Source organism: Phalacrocorax aristotelis, chromosome W (assembly GCF_949628215.1).
Source record: "Phalacrocorax aristotelis chromosome W, bGulAri2.1, whole genome shotgun sequence".
In the NCBI taxonomy this organism is placed as follows: Eukaryota; Metazoa; Chordata; class Aves; order Suliformes; family Phalacrocoracidae; genus Phalacrocorax; species Phalacrocorax aristotelis.
Window position 1 is genome coordinate 9,738,628 of NC_134310.1, and position 16,282 is coordinate 9,754,909.

At 46.8% G+C, this 16,282-nt stretch overlaps 1 long non-coding RNA gene across 1 annotated transcript; it reads right to left on the reverse strand.

The window, feature by feature from the left end:
- Nucleotides 1-13,480: 13,480 nt before the first annotated feature.
- On the reverse strand, nt 13,481-15,513 carry LOC142049278 (uncharacterized). The gene is made up of 3 exons (XR_012657663.1): nt 14,825-15,513; nt 14,524-14,568; nt 13,481-13,634 (listed from the first exon to the last, which is right to left on the reverse strand). It is a non-coding gene; the product is annotated as an uncharacterized LOC142049278 (long non-coding RNA).
- Between the last annotated feature and the right edge of the window lie 769 nt (nt 15,514-16,282).

A 16,282-nucleotide genomic window follows, 5' to 3' on the forward strand; every position in this document is an offset into this window, starting at 1 on the left:
GCTGGAACCTTAACTCCACAAGAATGTTTAGCAAAAGCACTGTATGTCCTCAACTTTTTGAATTTTTCCGATACAAGTCCCCCCATTAGCCGACACTCTCTCTCTCTGCAAACAGATCGGCAGAGCACTGAAGGAAAGGTGCAGGTCCTCGTACGAAATTTAGAATCCGAGATAATGGAGGGTCCCTTCCCTCTAATAACATGGGGAAGAGGTTATGCTTGTGTCTCCACAGGGTCAGGACCTTGCTGGATCCCAGCCCGTTGTGTTTGACCGTATCGGTATCAACCCTCAACAGAAAATTCCGCATCGGAAGAACCAAACCCTACTGAAGGAAAATGAAGACGCTCTGTTCGTTGATTGTATTTATAATCTGTTCATGTAACTGGATATGTTCTTGGCCAGGGTTACCCAAGCTGCCATCGTCTAACAATGTTTGGGTAACACTGGCAAAAGCCATAAACCAAGACTCTTTCATTCTGAATCTATTCACAAAAGTATTCAGCAGCTAGAAAAAATAAAAATGCAGAAACTGCAAATAGATAAAGATTGGAGTTGGCTTGTGTCGTGGTTTAGCTGGCAACTCAGCCCCACACAGTCGCTCGCTCACTCTCCCACCATTAGATGGGGGAGAGAATCAGAAGGGTAACACTTGTGGGTTGAGATAAGAACTGTTTAATAATTAAAATAAAAAAACCCAACAAACATGCAATGGAAAGGAAAACAAAGAGAGGCACGAAACCCTGGGGGAGGGGAAATGAAGCACTGAAACAAACCACACGTGGTGCAGCCGCTAACCACCCACTGACCCAACACAGCCCCTCTTGAAGCCGCAACTGCCCCTTTAATGTACTGGTCATGGTGTCACATGGTATGGAATGAACATCCCATTGGCCAGTCGGGGTCACCTGCCCCAGCTGTGGCCTCGCCCCTCCCAACCTCCTGCCCATGTGGCAGAGGGCAGGAAGCTGGAAAGGTTCCGGACCACCACAGGCACTACAGTGAAGGGAATTAACCCCTTCTCAGCCAAAACCAGCACATTCTCCACCCCTTATTCCATGCCATTTACGCCATGCACAGGTCCCATACCATCCAATACAACCTTACCAACCACCACCCCTCCCCTTCCCATCCTTTAACATAATACACAGACATTATTCCCTTAGTTCATGGACCTTCCCTATAAAACGTCCATTAAAATGTCCATTGAGTTCACCCAGTCCATGACTCTGGGCTCCATCTGTCGTATCCGTCTTTCAGGGTGGGAGAGATGGTGTGTGTGGCATTGGGTTGCTGCATACTGAGTCAGTCATTGTTCCATCACTGCTGCACTTTGCTTGTTTCACAGTTTATCTTCCATGGGTTGGGAGGCTCGTACTATGATATCACTGATACAACACAGAGATGACACACAATATTATATAGCAGTTTGCATTGTGCCATTCAGTTCGTTTACTGTTTTTGCCCAAAATCAAATCCCCTTTAGGCACACATCGGATTTCTCCATCCTCCCGCATCACCCACCAAGTGCACCCAGGTCCTCGAGCAAAAGCAGTGATACACCCATCCAATGCCATGCTCTTTAGCCCAGGTGTCTATGAGGTTATTTCAGAAATAAGTCCCATTGTCCGACTCAATTCTCTCTGGGGTGCCATGTCACCACAGGACTTGTTTTTCGAGACCCAGGAGAGTGATCCGGGCAGTGGCGTGCGGGACAGGACATGTTTCCAGCCAGCCAGTCATGGTTTCTACCATTGTAAGCACATGGTGCTTGCCTTGGCAGGTTTGTGGGAGTGTGATATAGTCAGTTTTCCAGGCCTCCCCATATATAGATTTCAGCCATCGTCCCCCATACCACAGAGGCTTTACCCGCTTCGCTTGCTTGATTGCAGCACATGTGTCACATTCGTGGATAGCCTGTGCAATAACATCCATGGTCAAGTCCACCCCTCTATCATGAGCCCACCTGTATGTTGCATCTCTTCCTTGATGGCCTGAGGTGTCATGGGTCCACCGAGCTAGAAACAGTTCACCCTTATGTTGCCAGTCCAGATCCACCTCAGCCACTTCAATCTTGGCAGCTGGTTGTTTTGATGTTCTTCAGTGGCCCAACTCTTGGGGACGTGAGCATCCACATGACGTACCTTTACAAGCAGGTTCTCTACCTGGGCAGCAATATCTTGCCACAATGTGGCAGCCCAGATGGGTTTGCCTCTGCGCTGCCAGTTGCTTTGCTTCCACTGCTGTAGCCAGCCCCACAGGGCATTTGCCACCATCCAGGAGTCAGTATAAAGATAGAGCGCTGGTCACGTTTCCCATTCAGCAATGTCTAAGGCCATTTGGATGGCCTTTACCTCTGCAAACTGGCTCGATTCACCTTCTCCTTAAGCACTTTCTGTGACAGTGAACAGGGCATACTGCTTTTCATCTTCTGACAGTTTGTTATATAGTGGACCTTCTTCAGCATGTGTCACCTCCTCCTCTGGTGATATTCCAAAATCTTTGCCTTCTGGCCAGTCCATAATCACTTCCAAGATTGCTGGGCGACTGGGGTTTCCTACTCGAGCCCGCTGGGTGATCAGTGCAACCCATTTACTCCACGTAGCATCAGTTGCATGGTGTGTAGAGGGGACGTTTCCTTTGAACATCCAGCCCAGCACTGGCAGTCGGGGTGCCAGGAGCAGCTGTGCCTCAGTACCAACCACTTCTGAAGCAGCTCAAACCCCTTCATATGCTGCCAATATCTCTTTTTCAGTTGGAGTATAGTGGGCTTTGGACCCTCTGTATCCCTGACTCCAAAACCCTAGGGGTCGACCTCAGGTCTCCCCATGTGCTTTCTGCCAGAGGCTCCAGGTAAGGCCATTCTCCCTGGCTGCAGTCTAGAGCACATTTTTTACATCTTCAGAGAATCACAGAATCACAGGTTGGAAGCGACCTCAGGGATCATCTAGTCCAACCTTTCTAGGAAGAGCAGAGTCTAAACAAGATGGCCCAGCACCCTGTCCAGATGACTCTTGAAGGTGTCCAATGTGGCCGAGTCAACCACTTCCCTGGGGAGATTATTCCAATGGTTGACTGTCCTCAGTGTGAAAATTTTCCCTCTGGTGTCCAATCGGAATGTCCCCAAGAGCAATTTGTGTCCATTCCCCCTTGTCCTCTCCATGTGACTCCTTGTAAAAAGGGAGTCTCCATCTTCTTTGTAGCTACCCCTTAAGTACTGGTACATGGTGATGAGATCCCCTCTAAGCCTCCTTTTCTCAAGGCTGAACAAACCCAGCTCTCCAAGCCTATCCTCATATGGCAAGATTCCCAGTCCTCTGATCATCTTGGTGGCCCTTCTCTGGACCCCTTCCAGCCTGTCCACATCCTTTTTGTAGAGCGGGGACCAGAACTGTACACAGTACTCCAGGTGTGGCCTGACAAGCGCTGAGTAAAGTGGGATAATGACTTTTTTCTCTCTGCTGGTGATGCCCTTTTTGATGCAACCCAGCATCCTGTTGGCCTTCTTGGCCGCAGCAGCACACTGTTCGCTCATGTTGAGCTTTCTGTCCACCAGGACCCCCAGGTCCCTTTCCACAGAGCTGCTCTCCAGCCAGGTGGATCCCAGTCTGTGCTGCACTCCTGGACTATGTTTTCCCAGGTGCAAGACCTTACACTTTTCCTTGTTGAACTTCATAAGGTTCTTGCTGGCCCACTCCTCCAGCCTATCCAGATCTCCCTGCAGAGCAGCTCTTCCTTCTGGAGTGTCTACTTCCCCACTCAACTTGGTGTCATCTGCAAACTTCATCAGGCTACACTTGATGCCATTATCCAGATCACTTATAAAGATGTTGAATAACATTGGGCCCAATATCGATCCCTGGGGGACTCCACTAGTGACAGGTTGCCAGTTTGAGAAAGAGCTTGTCCTGCCTGGACTGGCCCAAGGCCTACTGCATGAAATATTTCCTGTTTAATCTGTTCAAAGGCTTGTCGTTGCTCAGGGCCCCATTTGAAATAACTTTTTTTCCGGGTCACTTGAGCGAGAGTTTACAATCAGACTGTAATTTGGAATATGCATTCGCCAAAAACGCACAACACCCAAGAAAGCTTGCGTTTCCTTTTTGCTAGTTGGTGGAGACATGGCTGCTATTTTGTTGATCACATCCATTGGGATCTGACGACGACCATCTTGCCATTTGATTCCTAAGAACTGGATCTCTTGTGCGGGTCTCTTGACCTTACTTTGTTTTATGGCAAAACCAGCTTTCAGAAGGATTTGGACTCTTTATTCTTCCCTTTCTCAAAAACATCTTCTGCTGTGTTGCTCCACATGATGGTGTCATCAACGTATTGAAGGTGTTCTGGAGCTTCTCCCTGTTCCAGTACAGGCTGAATCAGTCCATGACAAATGGTAGGACTGTGTTTCCACCCCTGGGGCAGTCGATTCCAGGTGTACTGGACGCCCCTCCATGTGAAAGCAAACTGTGGCCTGCACTCTGCTGCCAGAGGGATTGAGAAGAATGCATTAGCGATATCAGTTGTGGCATACCGCTTGGCTGCCTTTGACTCCAGTTCGTATTGAAGTTCTAGCACGTCTGGCACAGCAGCACTCAGTGGCGGAGTGACTTCATTCAGGCCACGATAGTCTACAGTTAGCCTCCATTCCCCATTAGACTTCCAGACTGGCCATATGGGACTGTTAAAGGGTGAGTGGGTCTTACTGATGACTCCTTGGTTCCTCAGTTGGTGAATGAGTTTATGGATGGGAATCAGGGAGTCTCGGTTGGTGCGATACTGCCGCTGGTGCACTGTTGTGGTGGCGATCGGCACCTGTTGTTCTTTGACCTTCAGCAACCCCACAACAGAAGGGTCCTTCGAGAGGCCAGGCAAGGTAGACAGCTGTTTAATTTCCTCCGTCTCCAAGGCAGCTACGCCAGTGTCCACTAAAGCTTTATACTCCTGTGGGTCGGACGTGCTAAGCCATCGGATACACACAGTCCAGTAAGCTCGGTTATCCCTTTCCTCCACCTGGCTGGAGGCAGGGACCCTCTAGTCCTCATCATGGCAGTCACAACTCACTTCCTGTAAATGTGAATCAAGAGCCTCTCTATTATGCTCAGAAATAAAATCAGCGCTTCTACTCCTCTGTCTGGGGACCTGCTCACTGGAAACTGGAGCAGCAGTTTTCCCAGAAGAACTTCCCTGAGTGATTGTTCTTCATTGTAGCTCACGTACCTGTGCCTCTAGGGTCGAGGTAGGCTTGCCATCCCACCTCATCATGTCCTCTCCGTGGTCACGCAGGTAGAACCATAGGGTAGCCCGTGGGGTGTATCCTCTCCTTTGAGCCAAAGGACGCTTATTCCTAACAGCTGAGACACTACTCTGTAGAGGTGGGGAGCAAGACATATCTTCTTTGAGTTGCTGGACCTCTCGGGATAGTTTCTTCACAGCAGAGACTAGCTAGGAAGAGATATCTGTTTCGTAATCCCAGAGTCTATCAATCACCTCCGCCACTGTTGGTGCCTCGTCCCCTTTCCAGGACATCACTGCCAATGAATTTGCATGTGAAGATGGTGCGCTCTGTACAAACTTCCACCACGTGGGTCGTGTGCACTCGGCTTCATATGGATCTTTGGATGACCGTTGATCGTCCAGGTCACCATAAATCACCTCAAGCACAGCTAATTCCCTTAGATACTGGATGCCTTTCTCCATGGTTGTCCATTTTCCTAGGCAATATGTAACATCTTCTTTAAAGGGATACCTTTCTCTCACACCTGACAGGAGTCGCCTCCAGAGGCTGAGGGCTTGTGGTTTTTTTCCAAATGCTTTGTCAACGCCCCCTTCCCCAGAAAGGGATCCCAGTTGTTTGGCTTCTTTTCCCTTTAATTCCAGGCGGCTACTGGCCCCATTATCTCAGCATCGGTGTAGCCAGGTGACAATGTGCTCACCTGAATGATGGCTGAAATCTTTTCGCATGTCTTGCAACTCACTCAAGGACAGGGACCAGGTGGTCTCCGTTTCATTTATGACTTCTTCCTCCTCTCCTTGTGACGGCCCTGCTTTTTCATCATCCCGTTCTAAACAAGTTGATGTCCGCTTCCAATATTTCGTCTTGTGTATGGGGGCGACTGATACTGGCACGGGTTAATTCTCTGAGTCAGCTCCAGTACTTGTCCTGGGGGTTTGAGTGGCCACAGTGCCTGTCACTTTGCCTTTCAATCCAGAGACCCTCACCTCCCCTTGGGAGCACTGAATACTGTTGAGCAGGACTTGGTACGCATGGGCCAGGCCCCAGCATGTTGCAGTTATCTGTGTCTCTCTGCAGTTCCCAGCATAACAACATACTTTCTCCAAATATTCTACTAGTTTTTCAGGATTCTGCACTTGTTCGGGGGTGAAACTCCAAAACACTGGGGGTGCCCACTGCCCTAGGTATTTGCCCATGCTATCCCACATGCCCTGCCACTCGTAACTATCAAGCCTCGGGGCAGATTTCTGGGTGATATTCTTAAGTTGCTTAGTCAAAACCAAAACAACATGCCCAAAAACTAACAATAAGTGCACCTTAACCACCCAAGGATGCTCAAGATACAAAAACGTTATTGTAACAAAGGCACAGACATCATAGAACAAAGTTGCAAAGGTACTATTCTGTATTTCCTCCATATAAAATCTCTCAGAGGAGGAGGTATAATTGCTAATTGCCTCAACAAGGTGGTATCCGAAGTACAGTAACGGTTTCAGCAAAAACCCCAAATACCAGATAAAGCTGAAAACCTGTGTTTCTATAAGAAATCTCTTAGGCAAAACATTACTAATCACAGCAGAACACAGCAGACTAAACAAACCAACACCAATCTTTAATACAGACTGCAAAAAGGACAACATGGTGCTGTGACCAGCAGCTGTTATTATCTCCAACCCTTGACCCCCACGTTGGGTGCCAAAAAGACTGTCGTGGTTTAGCCGGCAGCTCAACCCCACACAGTCGCTCGCTCACTCCCCCACTGGTTGATGGGGGAGAGAATCAGAAGGGTAACGCTCGTGGGTTGAGATAAGAACAATTTAATAATTAAAGTTAAAAAAACCACCAACAAAAACACAATGAAAACGAGAGGCGCAAAACCCCGGCGGGGGGGGGGGTGGCGGGGGGAAGGGAGTGGGGAGGGGAATGAACCGCCAAAACAAAACACACGCGACACAGCCGCTCACCTCCCACTGACCCGACGCTGCGCCTCAACGAGTTGCAAACTGCCCCCCCTCAATATACTGGTCATGGTGTCCCATGGTATGGAATGAACCTGCCATTGACCAGTCGGGGTCAGCCACCCCGGCCGTGGCCCTGCCCCTCCCAGCCTCCCACTGACGAGGCAGAGCGCGGGAAGCTGGAAAGGTAGCCAACCCCCACAGTGAAGAGAATTAACCGCTTCTCAGCCAAAATCAGCACAGCTTGATCAGCTCTTTAGTGGGCTGGGCCTAGGTGGATGGGTAAAAACCCTTGTGAAGTATGTAATCTTTTGCATTGGAATGTTTTTGTGTATTGTTATCTGTATCCCATGCTTATTACAATGCTTACAATATTTAATAGATAAATCTCTGAAAACCATTTTGGTAGTTGAAAAAGAAGGGGGAATTGTGGAACAAGTTAATGTGGCCTCCCGTGACAGCACCGGAGATCTTATCGCTCTTGTTGGATGCAAGCCGTGGGATAGATAAACAGCCCACAAAAACAAGGCACTGAGGCCTTGATATGTGGGATAGAAGGTCAGGGGCACAGCTGGAGCACCAAAGCAGGAGAGCGCGCTTTTCTATGTTTATACCATATGTGGAGCTAGTGTGATAGAACACATTCAGAGGCGGAGAGAGGGAAAAATACTAGCTCAGGAATCAGACTATATTAAGGCTGCTCTTTTGTTAATAAACGCCTTTGGCTTTGCTTGGGCATGAACAAGGAGTCCGTGTCATGAATCGCCACAGACGACAAACACGCAGAGACTTAAAACCTGACCAATTAACGTTAACAAAGATAATAACCAGAAACAAACCTGGTTAGTCACACTAATTGATGGGCTATCAAGAAACTTCGGGCAAGATGGGACTTTGCAACTGATAAGCATGCAAACCTGAGGGTCCAGGATGTTGGGGGGGCGTGTCAGTGGGATTATTCTAGTTGATGAGGCAATGTGCAGGGGAAGGGGGAGCAGGAAGGAACAAAGAGGGGGAGTAAACATAAAAGAGTACAAAAGGGGTCGGCCCTGTGCAAAACTGCATTCATCTAGGGCCTGTCAGAATGCTTGTCTGGCTAAGCCCTGCACCTTATCACTGCAATCTGTGCTATCTTCTTATATCTTCTTATTAGATCTTTTCTTAAATATCTGTGTAATCTCACTCTCTATACTGTGTGCATGTTTGTTATGAGGACTACATGTCAGCTACTGGTGAGACCTGTGTGTGTGTGTGAGTGAAAATTGGTGCCAGCTACTGGAGTCAGACCTGGGGTGTAGGCCTGTGATGTCAGCTACTGGAGCAAGTGGGGGTCTTTAATTTCCAGACACTAGGGTGGGAACAGCGTGTGTTCCCAAAACCAGCTACTGGGGTGGGACCGGCATGAGTGAGGGGCTCAGCGCTGGTGGCTGGAGCAGGACTGCAGGTCACAGCCTGCTGCTGGCAGAGGACCAAGTGTCTGTATCTCCCCTAAACCTGGTGTGCATGGACTGTGCATGAATAATTCACTAGCTGGAGAGTAGAGGGGCCTCGGGTGCAGGCTGGGGTATCAGGCAGGCAAGGGTCCATGCCGGTATGCCCAGGAGGACTTGTGAGTGTGGAATGCCTGTGGGATAAGTGTGTGAGTGTGTGTGTTTGCCAGTGGGCATCAATTTGGACTAGCCAGGGAGTAGGGGACCCATGAAGTAGGTAAGAGGGATCAAGATCTGGCCAGGGAGACAGAGAGGCTGTGCCAGTACTCGAGAGCTCTGTGAATGTGTGTGTGCTTGTGAACTAGAGTGTTGTGTGTGCGCTTTCACTAGTGAACTTTTATCTCTACCAGCCAAAGAAGAGGAAGGGAACTTGGCTGTCTATGCTTATGGTTGAGTCCTAGATGTAAATGCTGTTGAAGGCAGCACCTTGTCTGTGTCAGTCTGTGTGACTGGCCACATCAGTGTTCTTTGTGTGTGTGTGCGCGTGCATGCACGTGTGTCTGTCTGGAACACATGCTCAGCTTCACTACTGATTGAACCTGCAAATAGAAAAGTAGCAGCCACATCTCTCAGCTTGGGCAGAGATTCTAGGTCCCCAGGGCACTGGGCTGGACTACAGTGGCTGGGCAGGAAATATTACTGGGGCAGAGCTGCCACACTCTTAACATCTGTCATGGTTTTAGCTGGGATAGAGTTAATTTTCTTCACTGTAGCTGGCATAGTGCTGTGTTTTAGATTTAGTATGGAAATAATGTTGATAACACACTGATGTTTTCGTTGTTGCTAACTAGTGCTTATACTAGTCAAGGACTTTTCCAGCTTCCCATGCTCTGCCGGGTGCACAAGAAGCCTGGAGGGGAGGGGGCACAGCCAAGATAGCGGATCCAAACTGGCCAAAGAGATATTCCATAACATGTAATGTCCTGCCCAGTTTATTGACTGGGGGGAGTTGGCTGGGGGAAGCAGCGATCGCGGCTTGGGGAAAAGCATCATTGATTGGCGAGTAGTGAGCGGTTGCATCACTTCGGTTTTATTCTCCTGGGTTTCAGTTCTTTTTCTCGCTATTTTCCTTTTCATTATCTTATTGTTATGCTGATTTTGGCTGAGAAAGAGTTAATTCTCTTCACTGTAGTGTCTGCAGTAGTCAGGGACCTTTCCAGCTTCCCATGCTCTGCCACGTGGGCAAGAAGCCAGGAGGGGCAGGGCCACAGCCAAGATACCTGACCCAAACTGGCCAATGGGATATTCATTCCATACCATGTGACACCATGACCAGTATATTAACCGGGGCTGTTGGTGCATGGGGGGGTGGTTGTGGCTTGGGGACTGGCAGCATTGGGTTGGCAGGCAGTGAGCGTCTGTCACGTGCAGTCTGTTTTGTTCGTTCATTTCCCCCCCGCCCCTGGGTTTTGCGCCACTCTCATTGGTTTCCTTTCCACTGCATTATTGTTGCTGTTGTTGTTATTGTTTTATTTTAATTATTAAACTGTTCTTATCTCAACCCATGAGCTTCACCTTTCTGATTCTCTCCCCCATCCCGCCGGTGGGGGAGTGAGCGAGCGGCTGTGTGGGACTGTTGCTGGCTATCATTATCATAATCGTTGTTATTATAATTACCATTATTATGGTTTTGTTTTAAATATTAAACTGTTCTTATCTCAACCTGTGAGTTTTCTTGCTTTTGCTCTTCCAATTCTCTCCCCCATCCCACTGGGGTGGGGAGAGTGAGCAAGTGGCTGTGTGGTGCTTAGTAGCTGACTGGGGCTAAACCACAACAGGGTTTAACAAAAAACACATGGGTATGATGGTGTCACGAAATGGATATCAGACAATCATAGAGCAGTTTGAAAATGCATGGATTATGACAGTTAACAAAATGATAGCTCCCACCATAAAATGGCAGCTGAAACAAAATGGTGGCCCCCTGTGTATGTAGGGAGGAGGGACTTCTTGGTCACATGTACTTCCAGTTTTAACTGGAGGGAGTGGCTGGTCCTGCCTGCCAATCACAACAGATCACATAGCCATAAAAGGGCAATGACTTCCAGGGCAAATGAACCACTTGGCTGTCGGGAGGGGGCCGGCGGTGGTGGTGGTGGCAGCGGCGGCGGCCACCGCCTCACCAGTGCCAAGTACAGGGGCATGAGATCACTTCCCTACTGCTGGCCACACTATTTCTGATACAAGCCCGGATGCTGTTGGCCTTCTTGGCCACCTGGGCACACTGCTGGCTCATATTCACCTGGCTGTCAACCAACACCCCCAGGTCCTTCTCCACCAGGCAGCTTTCTAGCCACTCTTCCTGGAGCCTGTGGTGTTGCACGGGGTTGTTGTGACCAAAGTGCAGGACCTGGCACTTGGCCTTGTTAAACCTCATACAATTGTCCTCAGCCCATCGATCCAGCCTGTCCAGGTCCCTCTGTAGAGCCTTCCTACCCTCGAGCAGATTGACACACCCACCCAACTTGGTGTCGTCTACAAACTTACCTGATACACTATTTAACATATTCACAGTTTTGACATAACTGTTCTCTTTTCCTTGACTTTTCAGAAAACTCTGCCAGGAATTAAGCCATAACCATACCTTTGATACAATAAGCAGGTCTGCCTGTGCCACTTGTCAGCTCCCTTCTTTTCTATTCAACCATAAGTTGCACAACATGCCCAGTTACCATCCTCTTTCAGACGTCTTCAGTTTATAAGGCTTGCTCGTTTCTTTGCATTAGCTGCTGCTCAAATGCAGTTCTGAAGGCATCTGCCATTATATGTTTCATTTTTGCTCTTCTTCAGCAGTTTGATCTGGTTTTAATTCACAGAAAATTTAAAGTATATTAGGCAATTTGGAAGCAATAGCAGATTTCAGATGTAGATTAAGAGACAGACTGAAGCCATTAACATAGTTCAGAACTTTTGCTGTCAGATCACTATGGGGATGCTGAAGGCAGGCCTGTGCAGGTAAAAGGGGATTGAAGAGAAACCAGACAAATTTTAAATATACCTAATCAGGGAAGTGGTGGAAACCAATGCTTTCTTCCTACATGAATACATTTTGACATGTAACTTGAAGACCTTACCTTTCATTTTCTATGCATGCATGCTACAACACCCATCTACACAGTGCATTAGCTAAGCTGCCAGTTGTGCTATTTATCTCTGCCCATGTAGAAGAGCTTGAAGAGGGCAGGAATGTCCCTTATCAGTTTGGTCTATGCACAGGAGCAAAAGAATGGTATCTCTGTCAAGGATAACAACCTTGGTACAACAGAGACATGAATACTTATTTTCAAAATTCGTATTTCAGTTAGAACCTCTGCATTAGGACCATGAGAAAGGATGCCACATTTGCAGAGTAAAATGAAAATTAAAAGAAAAAAAATTTCTAGTATCTTAAACTATAGGTGTCACTAGATTAAATACTTTAAAAGCTTGAAAATAATTTTATTCACTTAAGCATGTTATAAATATATAGTTTTTAGCAAGATCAGCTCCATGATCTGGCTGGCTGAGAAGTCTTGTGAATGCTGATGCCAACACAAAGGAGGGGTGGAATGCATTGCCGTCCCTTTCAGTGGTAGCCTGCACTCAGAGGGGGCTAAGAGACACTGGGAAAGAAAGAAACTAAGAGATTAAGAGGGGGACACTAACAGAGGGAGAGGGAGAGCAGTGAACAGGGAGAGATGAAAAGAAAGCGGGGGAGAGACAGGGGCGAAAAGACAGAGACAGTGTACTGGGAACTGCTAAATAAAGGAAGAATGGCAAGGAGGAGTATGTCAGGTTGACCGATTCACCCAGTTCTCTAAAGAAATGTGTGCAGACGGATGTCCCACTGCTTGAGGGCTTAGCAAACATGCAAACAAAAGAAATAATATATACCTATGCACAGATGTATGGAAAAAGTATAAAGTAGCCTATATTTAGTGCCTATATTTAGTACATACATAAATCACTTCCGCTGGAATCGCAGGAATTGCCCCTGCTTCTTGGCCCCCTTCTTCATCTACTCCTTTGGCAGTTCAGAAGGAGCAGCCCTATGGGCCATTTGGTGTTTCCATACCTGGCTCACCTTCAACTTGGTGGACTTCGTGAACAGGCAGGAATAGTAGTGTTCCACCACTTCGCTCTCTCCCTCTTTCTCTCTCCGCTCTCCTTTTCAGTCTGTGACTCTTCATCTCCTTTCTCTCTCTCCCATTTTATCCATCTCCCTTTTTCTCCCATTCTCTCCCTCCTTCCTTCTATCTTCTCTCTCTCACTTTTTCTCTTCCTCCTTCCCTCTTTCTTCCATTCTGTCTCTATCAATCTCCTTCCTCTCTCTGTTTTCTTGCGCTCTCTCCCTTTCTCTCTTTCTTCCCCTCCCCTCTTTCTCCCTCTCCCTCTCCCCTCTGCCTCCCTTTCTCTGTCTCCTTTCTCTTTCTCTTGTCCCCCTCTTTCCTCGTTTTCTCTACCCTTTCTCTCTCTCCTTGTCTCTTACCATTTCTCCCTCCCTTCTTCCCCTCTCCCTGTTCTCTTTCTCACTCTCTCTCTTTGTGTCACTGAAATTGGGAATAAACCTCGTAACACCATTGTAGTGTTAAAAGGCAGGCATTCTTTATTCACGGCGCCGGATGCACCTTACACACCTTTCCCTTGTGATTTATGTAGACCAAAAATATACATATTCAATATTATTCTCTTTGGTGAATGGAACAAACTTGCTCACTTCACGTGTAAATTATTGCGCAGACTCAGTTGTCCTTTCCCATTGTTCTCTTCTGAGTAGGTGGTATTACTTGGGTAGGTGGTCCATGAGTCGGTGGCTGCGATCTCCCCCTGCCAGAATTACCTTTTACCTACTTGCCTCTTAATCTTAGCAGTCCTGGCCAGTTTTCTCAGTCCACTACATGAAACCACATTTTGTCATCCTCTTCTGACAGAAGCACATTGTCTATTGTTTCGTTCACATTAATGATTACCTAGAGACTAAAATGCAGATCAACAAGTAAACTGATTTGTATACTCCATGTCCCCAGACTTAATGTCCAGTTGGATAGGGCTGTACAAGGAGTATAGCAACATCCCTGGTTGGTTAATTCCATCACTCTAGTTACATTTTCCCCCTTTGGAAGTTTTGAAATAATCATATTTTCAAAAATTCCATCTTAAATCAATAATATTCCATTATATAAATTTAGTGTTTGGTTCATCCTCTCAGTTGTCCCACTTGATTGTGGTCTCCAGGGGGTATGTACGTCCCATTTTATACCCAAAATTTTACTAATTTGTTGGACTACATCTGCCACAAAATGTGGTCCTCTATCAGAGGACATTCCCATTGGCACCCCAAACCTTGGTATTATTTCCTTCAGCAATATTTTAACTTCTCTAGCTTTGTTGGTGAGGCAAGGGAAAGCCTCTGCCCATCCAGGATATTTATCAATCAGCAGTAACAAATAACTATATCCATTTTGTCTGGGTAACTCAGAAAAATTAATTTGCAAATAATCTCCGGGAGAATTTCCTTGTTTTGTTACTCCTAAAGGTGGCTTCTTTTGGTTCAGGGGATTATTTCTAGGACAGATTGGACACTTAGCTACTATGGATTTAACTATTCTTGTCATGCCTACACACACTACAGATGTTATTAAACTTGAAACCATAGCATCTACAACCCAGTGTGTTTGCTCATGCTTTTCTTTTGCAAGTTCTGTCATAACTTGCGGGGTTATTACCTGTTTTTCTGGCGTTACCCACCATCCTTCTGTATTTTGTGATGCTTCCTATAGTTCTGCTAATTGCTCATCCAATTTATTATATCTTGGTTTCAAGTTTGGAATTTTTACCTGTTTTACTGGTACTAGTGCAAGGATACCTTGTTCTGCAGCCTCCTTTGCAGCTTTAGCTGCCAATCGATTACCTGTAGCTGTACGCTTCTACGGGAGAACTTATCTTGGGCCGCATATCTCCGGGACACAGGGCTCTACCCACCCTGGGGACAGTGATGCACAGACATCAATATGATGGATACAAAATCTCCGTTTATTTAGCTGCGTCACACGCTTATATCGCTCTTGCGCTTCCTGTTCCTGCCACTCCTATGGGGAGGAGTCTATCTTTCCGTCACATCCCGTGATCTTCCGGTCGCCGATCCCTGTCTATTCCCCTACAATTACCTATGTTTACAACCGTCTGACCAAATTGATGAGCTTTGCAATGCATTACCACCACTTCTTTTGGTTTCTGCACATCTTCCAGAAGTTGGAGAATTTCTTCTTTATGTTTTATCGATGATCCTTGGGCTGATAGCAGTCCTCTTTCCTTCCAGATAGCTCCATGAGCATGGATCACACCAAGTGCATATTTGGAATCAGTCCAGGTATTTACCCTTTGTCCTTCTGCCATTCACAGAGCCTGCTTCAATGCCACCAATTCTGCTTTCTGTGCTGAGGTGTTTGCAGGCAGCATCCTTGACTCCATTACCTTGGTGGAGGTAACAACAGCATATCCAGCCATTTGCTTCCCTTCTTGCACAAAGCTGCTTCCATCTGTAAACAATTCCAGATCAGGATTTTCCAGAGGTTCATCTCTCAGATCCGGTCTGCTGGAATAGACTTGTTCAATAGTTAGCAGGCAATCATGTTCTAAATTTCCTGTTGGATTTTCTGCTGACAAGAACATTGCTGGATTAACAATTTCTGTGGTTTTAATTCTACATCATCTTGTTCCAATAAGACAACCTGATATTTCAGCATTCTACTGGGGGATAACCAATGACCCCCCTTTTGCTCTAAGACAGTTATTACCATGTGTGGTACATATACCACCATTTTTTGACCCATGGTCAGTTTTCGAGCTTCTTGGATCAGCAACATTCTTGCTGCCACAGCACACAAACATCCCGGCCATCCTTTACTCACATTATCAAGTTGTTTGGAAAAGTATCCCACCGGCCGCCTCCAGGATCCCAACCATTGTGCCAGCATTCCAAGGGCCAGATGTTGCCTTTCATGTACAAACAACTCAAAAGGTTTGGTCAGATCAGGTAAACCCAGTGCAGGGGCCCTCATTAGTGCCTTTTTAAGTTCTTTGAATGATTTCTGACACTCAGGTGTCCAAGTCAGATACCGATCTTTAGATTCTCTTAAAGCTTCATATAGTGGCTTCACATACAGTCCATAGTTCAGAATCCAGAGTCGACACCATCCAATCATCCCCAGAAAAGCTCTCAGTTTCTTCGGGCTACTAGGTTCGAGACTTTGACAAATAGCTTCTTTCCTTTCATTTCCTAATTGTCTTTGTCCTTGGGATATCTCAAATCCCAAATAAGTAACTGCTTCTTTTCCTACTTGGGCTTTGTTTCTGGAAACTCTGTATCCTCCTTGGCCCAGAAAATTTAATAAGCTGATAGTAATTTCAGAACATTTTTCTTTACTTTCTGCCGCTATCAGAATGTCATCCACATACTGTAACAATATGCCTCTCCCTTGGTTCTGTTTTTTCCATATCTCTAATTCTTTTGCCAGCTGATTCCCAAATATCGTAGGACTATTTTTGAATCCTTGTGGAAGTACAGTCCATGTTAGCTGCATCTTTCGTCTTGTGGTGGGGCTTTCCCATTCAAAAGCAAATAT